This window comes from Amblyraja radiata, chromosome 33 (genome assembly GCF_010909765.2).
Source record: "Amblyraja radiata isolate CabotCenter1 chromosome 33, sAmbRad1.1.pri, whole genome shotgun sequence".
NCBI lineage: Eukaryota > Metazoa > Chordata > Chondrichthyes > Rajiformes > Rajidae > Amblyraja > Amblyraja radiata.
In genome coordinates, this window is record NC_045988.1 from 18,081,219 (window position 1) to 18,096,061 (window position 14,843).

Sequence of the window (14,843 nt, forward strand, 5' to 3'; positions counted from 1 at the left end):
TTCTAACAACCACCTCATAGCAGCGGTGGAAACTGACCCTTTAGAAGAAATAAATCTGGTTCAGCCGTCAAATAATCAGTCAAGACTCAGTACTGTTGTCACCCAGAAGGCAAGTATCAGTCTTTGGGGCAGCTGAAAAATATTGAAGATGAAAATCAAAATAAAATATGTATGTCATGTTTCATTATAATTAACAAGCATCTACTCTTCACTTGGTCACTGGTGTATTCCTGGGTCAATGCCTGTGAGGAAATGAATATGGCATATTGGAGTAGATTTAAATGGTTATGACCTCAATGGATTAATTTAGAAACAATGAGGACGAGGGGAATTGGATAAGAGTTTTTCTCCAGTGTTGCTCCTCATCTTACTGTTCACAGCTTTGCACTAAAACCAAACAGAATTTCAGATTGTGTGCTCAGAATGCTGAACGAGGTTTATATAACTCAGTCGGTACACAAAAATGCTGGAGAAACTCAGCGGGTGCAGCAGCATCTATGGAGCGAAGGAGATAGGCAACGTTTCGGGCCGAAACCCTTCTTCAGACTGCCTTGCTACAATGTCGGATGTTGCTTTCACTGCTCATTAAAAGCAACAGGGCCAGTTTAAGTCATAGTTTCTTTAAATTGAAATAAGTGTAAAAATCACAAACAAAAACTCTATGCATAATAAAGTCATTAACTAATATCTATTGGGTCTTGAATAGTATTCTGATTTGATCATTACTTAATCATGGCTGAGATTTTAAACGCACATCTCTGAACAAAATGGAAATATTCATCTCGATTGAATTCCATGGTTTGATAGCCAGTCCTCGCACAGTTAGTTGATCCCAACAGGAATTACTCTTGGATTACTTCATTTGGGCTTGGACTCCAAATATAAACAAGCAAGAGTTCCACTGGAAGGTCAAAAGTCTGAATTGTTAGCTCACCAGAGGTGTTTTTAACCCATGGACCATTTTCAATATCTTAGATTTTAAACTCGAGTTTTTCACCATGGAAACAGGCCCTTCGAACCAACTTGCCAATGCTGACCAAGATGCCCCAGCTGCACTAGTCCAACCTGCCCGAGTGTGGCCCAAAGCCCTCTAAACCTTTCCTATCTATGTACCTATCCAAATGCCTATTAAATGAGGTTGTATTACCTGCCTCAACTACTTTATCTGGCTGCTCATTCTATGGAGGCACCATCCTCAATGTGAAAATTTGCCTCTCAGGCTCCTTTTAAATCTTGCCTCTCTCATCTTAAACTTATGCCATCTGGTTATTGATTCCTCTACTCTGGGTAAAGACACTCTGCGTCTACCCAATCTATTCCTCTCATGATTTTGTACATTACTATAAGATCACCCCTCGTCATCCTGCGATCCAGGAAATGAAGTCCCAGCCTGCTCCACCTCTCCCGATAGCTCAGGCCCTCAAGTCCTGGTATCATCCGCACAAATATTCTCTGCATTCTTTCCAGCTTAACAATATCCCTTTTATAGCAGGGTGACCAAAACTGAACACAATACTCCAAATGTGGCCTCACCAATGTCTTGTACAACTGTAATATCCTAACTTATGAAGAAGGGTTTCGACCTGAAACATCACCCATTCCTGCTCTCCAGAGATGCTGCCTGTCCCGCTGAGTTACTCTAGCTCTTTGTGTCTATCCCAAATTCTATACTCAAAACACTGACTAATAGAGGCCAATGTTCCAAAAGTCTTCTTGACTACCCTATCTACATGATGCTACTTTCAAGGAACTATGTGCCTGCACTCCTAGATCCTACTGCTTTATAACACTCTCCAGGGCCCTGCCTTTCACTGTGAAAATACTGTCCTGATTTACTTCCCAAAATTCAACACCTCACACTTATCTGCATTAAACTGCATTAAACATCTCCTTAACCCACTTCCTGATTAATCAAGATCCTGCTGTAATTTTTGATAATTATCTTCACTATCTAAGAAATAGTCCACTTTAGTGCCATCTGCAAATTCACTAATCACTCCTTGTTTATTATATTACAAAGCATTAACATAAATCACAAACAGCAACTGGCCCAGCACTGATCCTTGAGACAGACCACTCGTCACAGGCCTCTAGTCAGAAAAGCATCCAGGAAAAGTTGGAGTGAATCACTATAGCAGAGTTTTTAACTTGTGGACTCTGAAAACTTTGTGTTTGCAAATGAAAAGAGCAAAAAGCTGAACAAGTTGAGAGGCAGTATGCACACATATATTAGTTTAGAGATACAAAGTGGAAATAGGCCCTTTGGACCACCGACTCCGCGCCAACCAGCGATCCCCATTACACTAGCACACACTACAAACCAGGAACAATTTATAACTTACCGAAGCCAATTAACCTACAGCAGTCACAGGGAGAACGTACAAACTCCATACAGACAACACCCATAGTTGTGTGTGTGTGTGTGAGTGTGTGTGTGTGTGTGTGTCTGTGTGCTGTGTCTGTGTCTGTGTGTGTGTGTCTGTCTGTGTGTGTGTGTGTGTGTGTGTGTTGTGTCTGTGTCTGTGTCTGTGTCTGTGTGTGTGTGTGTGTGTGTGTGTGTGTGTGTGTGTGTGTGTGTGTGTGTGTGTGTGTGTGTGTGTGTGTGTGTGTGTGTGTGTGTGTGTTTTTCTTTCTTAGCATTAGTATGCTGGATTTATGTCAATTTTCTCTGTCAAAATTCATTGAGGATCTATTCTTCCAACTTGCAGAGCTATTAAGTTAGCTAAATTATATCGAACATGCCTTAGTAATGTCGCTCTGTCCCATTCCTTGCTGCAGAATTCAATGCTGGTGCATTTTCAGTTGTGTCACCCAATTCAGGATATTGCTATTCATCTTTGCTTCCACTTTTTCAGTTGACCATTATATGATCCTAATGTTTCCATCTGTCTTCTAACCTTTGTTCCATCAAAACCTCCCTCTCCCATATCCACATATCATTTGCCAGGCTTTCTCCCACCCCCACATCACTTTGGCAACTTAGTCCCGCCCCTTTTCCCCCACCCATCCCCCACTACAATCAGTCTGAAGAAGGGTCCCAACTCAAAAGGTTGCCGATCCATGTCCTCCAAAGATGCGACCTGATCTACCAAATTATAACATCACTTTGTGTTCTCTGCCAGATTCTAGCATTTATAGCTCCTTGTGTCTCCATTGAACATTACACCCATCAGGCAAGAGAAAGGGATAAATATATCATGAGTACTCTTTAATGTATTATGAAATGGGTTCCCTTATAAATTGGTGGTAATTGATGTTTAAAAGCAGTTTGATGTTCTGTTTTCATGCTCTGTATTTTGCTATATTTTATTTACTCATATTCTTGTTTTTCTTGTTTTATTTTCATATAGATGGGATGGTTCTTTCGTATCAGAGGTTCCGGTTAAACTGGAAATGGACGTGATTGGGACAGAACTGCTCTAGCCTCAGGGCAATCGACATCTCCAGTGGAAACCTCTGAAGCTGGAGCCAAAACAGGTTACTATCTATTCAAAAGATTACATTGTGAGGTCAGAGGTAGACAAAAATGCTGGAGAAACTCAGCGGGTGAGGCAGCATCGATGGAGCGAAGAAGGGTCTCGACCCAAAACGTCGCCTATTGCTTTGCTGCATAGATGCTGCCTCACCCGCTGAGTTTCTCCAGCATTTTTCTCTACCTTCGATTTTTCCAGCATCTGCAGTTCTTTCTTAAACATTGTGAGGTCAGGGTCATTTTCAGTAGGAAATAACATTACTATTCACCTTCGCTTCAGAGTCGTAGAGTCATACACCATGGAAACAGGCCCTTCAGCCCAACTTGCTTACATTGACCAACATGTCCCATCTACACCTGCTTGCATTTGGTCGATATTCCTCAAAACCTGTTCTATCCATGTATCTGTCTAAATATTTCTTAAATAATAATACTTGCCCCAACTATCTCACCACCCATAGTGTAATAAAGTTAGCCAATACGTAAATCTTTCCCGACTCACCTTAAACTAATGTCCTTTGGTTCTCGATTCCCCTACTCTGGACAAGAAGCTCTGTGCATTTGGATGATCCATTCCTCAGTTGCATTTACCTGATCTATCCCCCTATTCAGTTGACTATTATTTGACCCCCAAAGTAAATTTCCACTAATCCTTGTCCCTTGCCTTTTTTCTTCTTGGAAACTTTCATGTCATTGAAGTCCTTGCAAGAGCAGAGCTGTGAACGTAAAGGAAACACGGGGGGGAACCTTCCAATTTATCAATGTCATTGTCATGGAGAGAAAGCAAAATCTGCCTATGATCTTCTATTATTTAAGGGTGACCTTTAAATTCCTCATTTTTATTCAGGAGCAAGATGGGGGAAGGGAAGAAGTTACAATGTACAGTATAATTAAAGCAATCTGAATACCAATGGCTGAATGTAGATGTGGAAACTCCAAGCCACAGCTTTGCAATTAATCACTCAGAATGTAACTGGTGCCCTTGATTAATTATAGCTGAAAGCAGTAATCACTGCAGTTCGGGCTTGTTAATAAGGGTGTCTTCCAGAATCTTGCATTTCCCAACTACCACATTTGTTGCATAAATGACCCTGAAGACTTAAATTAGAGAAAAATGCAGCTCTATCAGAATGGCTGATATTGCGACCCAGATTTCATGAAGGAATATCTATTCTTTGAATCCTAGGGCTGGAACTACCGACTTTGGAAGCTATTTTGCAGAAAGATAATTTGTATTGTTACATGACACTTTCATGCTGGAGAATGGACAAGTTATTGGCTCAAGAAAGATTCAGGTCAGAAATACAGGAGTAAATAGAAAATAGGTGCAGGAGTAGGCCATTTGGCCCTTCGAGCCAGCACCATCATTCAATATGATCATGGCTGAGCACCCAAAATCAGTACTCCGTACCTGATTTTTCCCCATATCCCTTGATTCTGTTAACCCTAAGAGGTAAATCTAACACTGTCTTGAAGACATCCAGTGAATTGGCCTCCACTGCCTTTTGTGGCAGAGAATTCCACAGATTCACTACTATCTGGGTGAAAACCTCATCTCAATCCTAAGTGGCCTACCGCTTATTCTTAAACTGTGACATCTGGTTCTGGACTCCCCCAACATCGGGAACATTGTATCAAGCCTGTCCAATGCCTTAATAATTTCAAACATTTCTATAAGATCCCCTCTCATCCTTTTAAATTCCAGTGAATACAAGCCCAGTCGTCCCATTCTTTCATCAAATATCAGTCCCACCATCCCGGGAACTAACCTGGTGAACCTACGCTGCACTCCCTCAATAGCAAAAATGCCTTCCTCAAATTAGAAGACCAAAACTCCAAGTGTGGTCTCACCAGGGCCATGTACAACTGCAATAGGACTTACTTGCTCCTAAACTCAAATCCTCTCACAATAAAGGCCAACACGCCATTAGCTTTCTTCACTGCCTGCTGTACCTGCATTCTTACTTTCAGTGACGGATGTACAAGGACACCCAGGTCTCATTGCACCTCCCCTTCTCCTAATCTGACACCATTCAGCAACGGGGCACAATCACATTAATATCAGGGTTAAGGAGTATCCACTGGATATACAATGCATCAGCGTGCCACTTTGTACACCCAGAGGTGGGCTGAAGACCAGTCAATGGCAATCATCCAACTGCCCCTTTCATAAAAGGGTCAAAGAACTAAAGGATGATGGTTTTTTTCCTTTGCCTTTACAAAAAAGATTTATTGTCGGAAAGGCTGGTGGCCAGGGAGATCAGAAACAAAAGCAGAAGCATTAGATTATGTCCTGAATGATAGTTTGTAGTAGTAAGTTCAGACAAGGGAAAATACCTTGCATTGGTAACTAAAGTGGCGATGCATAATAGTTTTGTAGGTTGGTTTATGTATGCAACCAATCATATATAGGTTAGCATCACTAACCCCGCCTTACTGTATCATTTATATTAACACCCACTTCCTATGCTACGCAGCTCGGTAGCAGACAGGAGGCAGTGACTACTAACATGCTGTCAAGTCTATATGTGGATTAAAGATGATCTTAAGTTGCGTGTTGTGTAGATCTCATATTTACAAGTTTGTTTGAGTGGTAGAAATCGGAATAGAGGACCAGAGAAAGCTGCAGCAGAAAATAGAAGCTTGTTACATCAGGAAGACTCTTTCAACTTCAGTTAGAAAGCTCCACAGGATTTAGCAAGCCCTGTTGGTACCACATGAATTTATTTAGCTGGACTTAAGGCTCTTTCTATTACCACTGTGGACTCTAGGTCTGTGTTAATGGACTTCTCAATATTTATACAGGCTAAATGGCTCATTACTTGTTTAAAGAGCATTTAAGGATTACCTTGCCATTGAAGGTGGATTGTGTTAATTTTTCACTGCTGCCAACACAAGCATATTTTGAGCAATTTGAATTTGAAAACAATACACACATATAAAATGTATCTTTCTGGGTTTTTTTAGAGAAAAAAAATCATGGTATATGGCCACATTTATCTGTTTTGTAGTAAATGCCTACTATTTTCTGTGTGCTTAAGCAAAGCAAGAATTTCATTGTCCTATACAGGGACACATGACAATAAACTCACTTGAACTTGAACTTGAAAAATGAATAGGAATCTGAACCTGGGTTATGCCCAGCTCTTTCTCAAACCCTTAATTTTCCTGTTTAACATGTTTGATGTTATGTGTGCTCTGCATCCAAACACTGACATTTCGCACCAAACTGTATACAAGATTTAAGATAGACACCAAAGCCTGTGGTAACTCAATGGGTCAGACAGCATCTCTGGAGAAAAGAAATAGGTGACGTTTCAGTTAGATACCATTATTCATTAATTCAGGTCTGAGGAAGGGTCTCAACCCAAAACGTCACCTATTCTTTTTCTCCAAAGATGCTGCCTGTCCTGCTGAGTTACACCAGCTTTTTATGTCGATCTTCGGTTCAAACCAGCATCTGTAGTTCCTTTCTACACATTTTGTGTATAAGACTTAAGTGGAAAAAACAGATAATGTTAATTTAGGTATGGCTGTCAATGGGCTCTAGTTACATTCTAAATGTGGTCAAATTACTCCAAAAAATTAAGATCTACATAACTGTATTTAACTTGGCAATCTCAATGGTTTACCTCTGTGGTTTGCCACATGCTGATCTTATTTCTGGGAAAGAATTTGTATTCATGTTGTGTTCTATTGATCTGAGATGTTCATTAAGAGAATGACAAGGATAGCAAAGAGAAATGTCTTCAGGAGTACAATACTTGCCACAGGGAATGGTTGAGAGAACGAACCTTTTCAAGGAAAGACGCACAAATTCTGGAGTAACAGCAGGTCAAGCTGCATCCCTGGAGAAAAGGAATAAGTGATGTTTCAGGTTGAGACCCTTTTTCAGACAAGTGTCAGGGGAAAGGGGAACAATAGATATATTAGAAGGATTTTGACCCGAAACATCACTTATACCTTTTCGCCAGATGCTACCTGATCTACTGAGTAACTCCAGCTTTTTGTGTCTGTCTTTGGCCTAAACCAGCATCTGCAGTTCCTCCCGACACATTTTTCAAGAAATATTGTCTTAATATTTGAAGATAAGTGAGATCCAAGGATTATAGGAAGGATTAATCTTTGATTCAATGATTCAATTAATTGATACTTTATTGTCACTTGTGCCTAGGTACTGTGAAATGCTTTGTTTTGCATACAACTGAAAAAATTATGTGGCAGACCACATTTGGCGCTGACAAAGAGATTGTCTCCACACAATTTATGAACATTATGGATGCCCCTCTGCGCTGTATACATCTATGGGTTTCACATCATCATCACGAAAATACTGCTTTAGAAAATATGTTTTTTTTAAAATAAAAATTGAATGCAAGTTCCAAAAATCAGCTTCATTTCCCCTCAATTCCACCATCATCCAAAAATATATATGCATACCATTGAACCGATCTTCCCATTGATTCAATGGGGATAAATCACATGTGTAAAAGTGTTTTTCAATAAGCCACCCGCACATTAAGCAGAAAGAGGCACCACTTTCAGTGAAGAACTGGTAAACTGGAAACCTCAATATTGTAAATATAGTAACGATAGTTGTCATTCTTTCAGAAGGACGACAAAAATATTGCAAGCGGGTTGTGAAGGAATTACAATGAGAAGGGAAGTAATGTCAGACAACAATTTTTTTCAAGGGAAACCACCACAGTGCATGAACATGGAACCCAAAAGTTGCCCTAATAGCCTCACAATTCCACCAGCATAGCTGGTTCGAAGGTAGAATGGCCTCTGAACAAAATTACCAAACCAACAAGAAAGTTTTGATCAATCTGAAGAAGTGTCCCCACCTGAAACGTCGTCTATCCATTTCCTCCACAGATGTTGGCTGACCTGTTGAATTCCTTCATTTTGTGTTTTGATAAAGAAAGTTTTGCACATCTGTAGGTGACATCAGCCTTCTGCACATTTGTGTGTTCCAATGATATCTGAAGAGGAAGATAGTTTTATTTTATTTGCTTATTTTGGAAAGTTTGTACCTTTCAGTAAGGACTTAGAGTCCATATCTTGAGGACATGAGATTTGTTTTTGAACTAACAACATTTTAGAATCACAAGAAAATACTAAAATATTAGTCAAAACAATTGGATCAGAAGTATATAATCCCTAAAAGAAAGTGAATGCAGATGTAATGCAAAAATTGAAGAACTTTAACCTTACATCTTAAGAGTTGGTGTGAACTGAACATTTGTTGAGTTCATCAGCAATTATATGGTGGGATTGAAGGCTCATTCATTACATCACAACTGTCACAGATTTTTAACAGAGATTTAGAGATAGGTTGATTTATTGATAAAAGGATCTAAACAAAGCCATTGGGTGTGTCTTTGCTTAGGCCTGAGAGATGTTGTCTAGTAGCAACATTGATGAAGAGATAGAGTTGAACACAAAAGAGCATGCACAGCATTTCTTGCCCAAAGTAGGACCAGAGGACATATGTTTAAGGTGAAGGGGAAAAGATTTAATAGGAATCTGAGGGGTAACTTTTTCACATAAAGGGTGGTTGATGTATGGAACAAGCAGCCAGTGGAGGTAGTTGAGGCAGGGACTATCCCAACATTTAAGAAACAGTTAGACAGGTACATGGATAGGCAGCTTTGGACGGATATGGACCAAACATGGGCAGGTGGGTCTAGTGTGGCTGGGACATGTTGGTCGGTGTAGGCAAGTTGGGCTGAAGGGCCTGTTTCCACACTGTATCACTCTATGAATCTATAACTATGAGCATCATCCATTTCAATTGCTTCATGTTGCACCATGAACTCACGATTGACTGGAGCCTGCAGGGAAAGAAAATGTCCGGATAAGTTGCAATGCCATTCACCTTGAGCGTCCTTGCACATTCAAAACAGATGTTAGAGTGATCTTTATATTGCCGGTTGCAACCAAAATGGACAGTGATTTCATTATATTTGTTTTCTTGAAGCTCTTGATATTTAGGTAAGTGTCGAGTGTTTAAACCTGTTATTAGATCATTTAGTTTATTTGATAACCATTGAATCTACCTATATGCAAAGTGAACAGGGATGATAAAGAAATAGCCCAGGCTGTGTGTATGTTGTCAGTGAGCAAACTAAAAACTGGGTGGGTTAGGATTTCAAGATATGTTTTAATCAATGACCAGCACATTTACAGGCTATTCTTTGCCAATCCCTTGGCAAAGATGAGTCCTTGTTTGTTTCATGAGTGTTCAACATGTGTAACTGGTTGCCTCCACAATCTTCACTTATGCTAACAGTGGGGGAAGGGCACGGTGTGCAACGCATCACCATCACTAGGTGAACATCTGATGCTGGAAGAACGTCACCTGGACTAAAGTCTATCGTGCACAGAAGTGTCTAGACCAATTTCTCAATCAATGCAGTTTGGCCAGGATGTGATTGTTGACCTAACTCCTTCACCCATTACTTCTCTCCAGGGATGCTGCATGTCCCGCTGAATCACTCCAGCTTTTTATGTCTATTTTCGTGCTGACCCAACTAACATTGCTGCTCTGTGCAACTTGCAGGAAAAACAAATCATTGGTAAATGCAATAAATTTCAACACTGTCCATTGTGCAAATTGATGTTTAAAGATAGTTGACTACCCCAAACGGAATGCAGTTCTAAGTGTGCATGAGATAAACCTGGTTTTGTAGAATTTGCACTGCAGCGGCTCAGTATACAGCCACAGTGAAAAGTCCTCACCATCTACTGCTTGATTATGACTTATCATTGTTGTAGGGCTTGACTGTTTAATCTGTTTCTGAAACCAACATAACTGGATATGCCCGGTCATTAAGAATATATAGTTCATCAAAGCCCTTTACCTATTTATATTCTTGTATAACGTATGTTTTCAATGCTAAGCTTGCCTTTGTTTGGTTGATATTTCCTGATGTCAGGCCCATCCTTACAGCATAGCAGTGTAGGTATTGCATGTTTTCTTTGTTGCTGGCAAAATTTAATTTCCTTCTCAGCAAATTAGGAATGCATAGTGCAAGGTTGGACAATGAATCATCTACTAAAGTGTTTGCTTAGTTTAGTTTCTTATTGTTATGTGTACCAAGGTACAGTAAAAAGCTTTGATATTGCATGCAAAGACTATACACGATTACAAACAAGACGTCCACTGTGTTTGTGCCGTGCCATGGAATTCTGACGCAGTATCTGAATTTCAACCTCTGTTTTCAATACTTGAGGTTTCAGAAACCTTATCATTGTATGTTGCTTCACAATGAACTATCATTTAGTGGGATCGAACCTGGGTCACCAGCGCTGCAAGCGCTGTAAGGCAGCAGCTCTACCGCTGCGCCGCCATGCCGCCCTGTCATGTATCCATTTCCCCCACAGATGCTGCCTGGCCCGCTGAGTTACTCCAGCTCTTTGTTCTTTTATTGGACATTCCCAGTAGATCATGCTGTAGTAATGGAGAGTGAAAATCTGAGCCCATATCAGAGGAATGGCAACTTTGAAACACCAGGGAATACACACACACACACACACACACACACACACACACACACACACACACACACACACACACACACACACACACATATATACACATATACATGCACAAATATATATATACATACACACACATATATGTATATATATACACATACACACACAAACACATATACACACACACACATATATATATACATATATACACAATAAAACCAAAAAGCAGAATATTTAACACACATATGTGTGTGTGTGTGTGTATATTATATAACTCCTTAAAGCTCTTACATACACTATACATATATACACACATACACACGTGTGTGTGTGTGTGTGTGTGTGTGTGTGTGTGTAAGTGTTAAATCTTCTACTTTTGTTACTAAATCATGGTTATTCCTTGATATCCATTATGTCCACATGTATGTGCTAACCTGACCTGCAGATGACATTCGCTCTCCTTCGGACAATAATTGAATGCTAACATGGGAGTACACATCATTGTAAAAACCAAAATTTCTTTAAAATATGTCCCACCATGAAATTCTCAGGAGACCGAGTTCAGGCAGTGCAGTGCGACATTTTGAGATTGACAGTCAAGCTAAACGCTCTTATATGTAGCAGAGCTTTCGATGAAACATTCACTGAAATGCCACTTCAATTAAAATTCATAATGATTTATCCCTTCATGACTTGTTTTCTCTCAGCTCCACAGAGCAGTGTTAATCAGAGGGTTAGCTCTATCTAGCTCTAGCTATTTAATCTAGCTCTATCTTGGGCTCGATTGCTAACTGGCTAGCTGATTTGATTTTATGGTTCAGTTTGGAATGTGTTGTCAACTGATAATTTAAATGACATGAATGATCTTGCTTAATTTCATTGCAGTAAATTACCAGAGCAAACAATTAGCGACAAGCATAAGTTATTTTTCCCCCCAACAAATTTAACTCTAAATTCATTGCTTGTTTTAAGCGATGACCTGACCTTTCTGTTTGTTTTGTATGCTGGAATTCAAATTGTAAATTGATAAAAAGAGCTGCTCCTAATTTTGGCAAAATACATGAAATAATAAATGCAGATTCTATTCAGGCATCAGTCTGCTGATTGAGTAAATGGCTTCAGATGTGAACTCTACTTAGTTCAGGTTTTGTTTCATGGCCCACGTTCACAGCAATAATAACAGATCTTCAAAAACAAAACACAATAAATCTTCATAACACAATGAATAACCAGGTAATGCAAAAATAACCCATGATTTGAAATGATTAATATACCCCCATAGCAGTATGGGGCTGGTAGTTAAATATTGTCTTGGTTGTATTTTTATTTGACCTAACGGTGTTTTCATTTCCCTTAGTGCTTTAGATCACTGAGCATAAGGTAGAGCTGTTCTCTGGTCTCTAGATTCTCTAAACCATGATTAGTGGAGACCTGGTAGACTAGGGAGCAGAGGTACTTGTATGCTATTCAGCCCTTCACATCTGCTGCACCATTCAGAAAGATCGTGGCTGATCATTTATTTGCTTTCCTGTTCTAATTGTACATCCCAAAATAATTACAACTCACTGTCTTAAACATCCTCTGCCATTGAGTATCTGAAGCACTCTTGGATAGAGAACCTAGAACAATATAGGAACAGGTCCATCAGCCCACAATATCGATGCTGAAAATGATGCCTAATCTCCTCTGCCTGCATGTGATCCATATCCCTCCATATCCATATGATTATCCAAAAACCACATATGCCACTATCATGTCTGATCCACCACCAATCCTGGCAGTGTGTTACTGTCACCCACCACTTTCTGTGTAAAAAAAAACATGCCATGTAAATCTCCTTTACACTTTGTCCCTCTCTACTTAAAACCATATCCTCTGTATTTTTGACATTTTAAATCCTGGGAAAAAAGGTTCTGACTATCTCCCCTGTTGATGATCCACCATATCATGATTTTATATACTTCTATCAGGTCTCCAAAGATTTACTATACTCTAGACAAATTTGATTTTTCACTCTCAACTCTTTCCTAAATGGCCAAGCACCTATTTTGAGATATAACCCTCAGTTCTAAAGACCCCAGTCATGAGAAATATCAAATCCACATCTAAAGTTGTCAAACCCTTGAATAATTTGACATGTTTGACCTCCCTCCCACCGGACAAATCCTTTATCTATAATGTCTCATCAAGAATGGTAATGTTGTTATTTCCATTATTCATCTACTCGTCTTCAAGCAGAATGAAATAAAGCTGCCACAAATCCCTGAGTGATACAAAACAAAAGTCATGGTGTTTAGATCTATCTTAATATTTCTCTCCACATGAACTATGCTGCATCATCCCATTTATCCCTTGTTTACATTTTTCTTCTTCTTAGGATCTATTCCATCTGATGAAGATACAAGGGACTGCAGATGCTTGTTTACAAATATAATAACACAGTGTTGGAGTAAATCAGCAGGATAGGCAGCATCTATGAGGACATTGATAGGCAATGCTCTGGGATGGGACCCATCTTCAGACATTTGAACCATAAATACTCAAGATATGTATAAGTACTCCCACAGTACCCTATGTTCATTAGAAATTATTACTTAATTACTTTAATAGATTAGTTTTTAGTTTAGCTTAGAGATACAGTGCAGAAACAGGCCCTTTGGCCCACCAAGTCCGCACCAACTAACAATCCCCGCACACTAACACTACCCACACACACTTGGGACAATTTTACATTAATAACCAATCCAATTAACCTACAAATGTGTTTGTCTTTGGAGTGTGGGAGGAAACTGAAGATCTCAGAGAAAACCCACGCAGGTCACAGGGACAACGTACAAACTCTGTGCAGACAAGCACCTGTAGTCAGGATTGAACCCGGGCCTCTGGTGCTGTAAGGCAGTTGCTCTACCATGACGCCACCGTGCAACCCATCACAATTCAGTATTTCATATTACTAGATCAGTTTACAAAAATATTGGAACATTCTGGTTTTTGAGCGTGACCTTTTGTTTATTTAGACAGATCCCCATAATGCATTCCTTACATGACAAATGATCTATTTATCTCAGTTAAGCAAATGACAATCAATTGACATTCATGATCTTTTTGAAGAGAGAATTCTAGAATTCATTTCCATAGAATAACCCATTTCTCACTTTAAGAACTGTGCCAATTTGAAGATGGGTCCCAACTAAAAATGTCATCTATCAATTGTCCCCAGAGATGCTCCCTGACCCCCCTGAGCTACTCCAGCACATTGTCTCCTTTGTTTTGTAAACCACCGCCTGCTATTCCTTGTTTCTACATTCTTTCTCACTTTACATTTGTTCTCCCTCATTTTGGAATTTCCCATGTGTTAAATTAACACTACCATTTCTGTTCACCCGAATCAGTAAATCTCAGGAACGTTAATCAAAATTGAATCTGCTAGCCAAGCTTATAAAGTGAATGGAACACTCCCAGATATAATACCTTTACGACCCAGAAATAATCATGTGGTAGATCTGCAGTTAATCTAGCTCTACAATAACAATAGATGTTCCCACTGGTGGGAGAGTGTAGGACCAGAGGCCATAGACTCAGAATAAAAGGACATACTTTTAGGAAGGAGATGAAAAAGGAATTTGTGAACAGATATCTTGATTATTTGAACCATAGAATATTGCACACCTTGACTTGAGTTCACTGCTGTGCTCTTCTATTTGGCCAGGAGGAGATATTTCTTGAAGACACGAGGAACTGCAGATGTTGGTTTACCAAACAAAAGACACAAGGTGCTGGAGTAATTCATCGTCAGGCAACGTCCTGACCCAATTAGTTTAGTTTTGAGATACAGCGCAGAAACAAGCCCTTCGGCCCACCAAGTCTG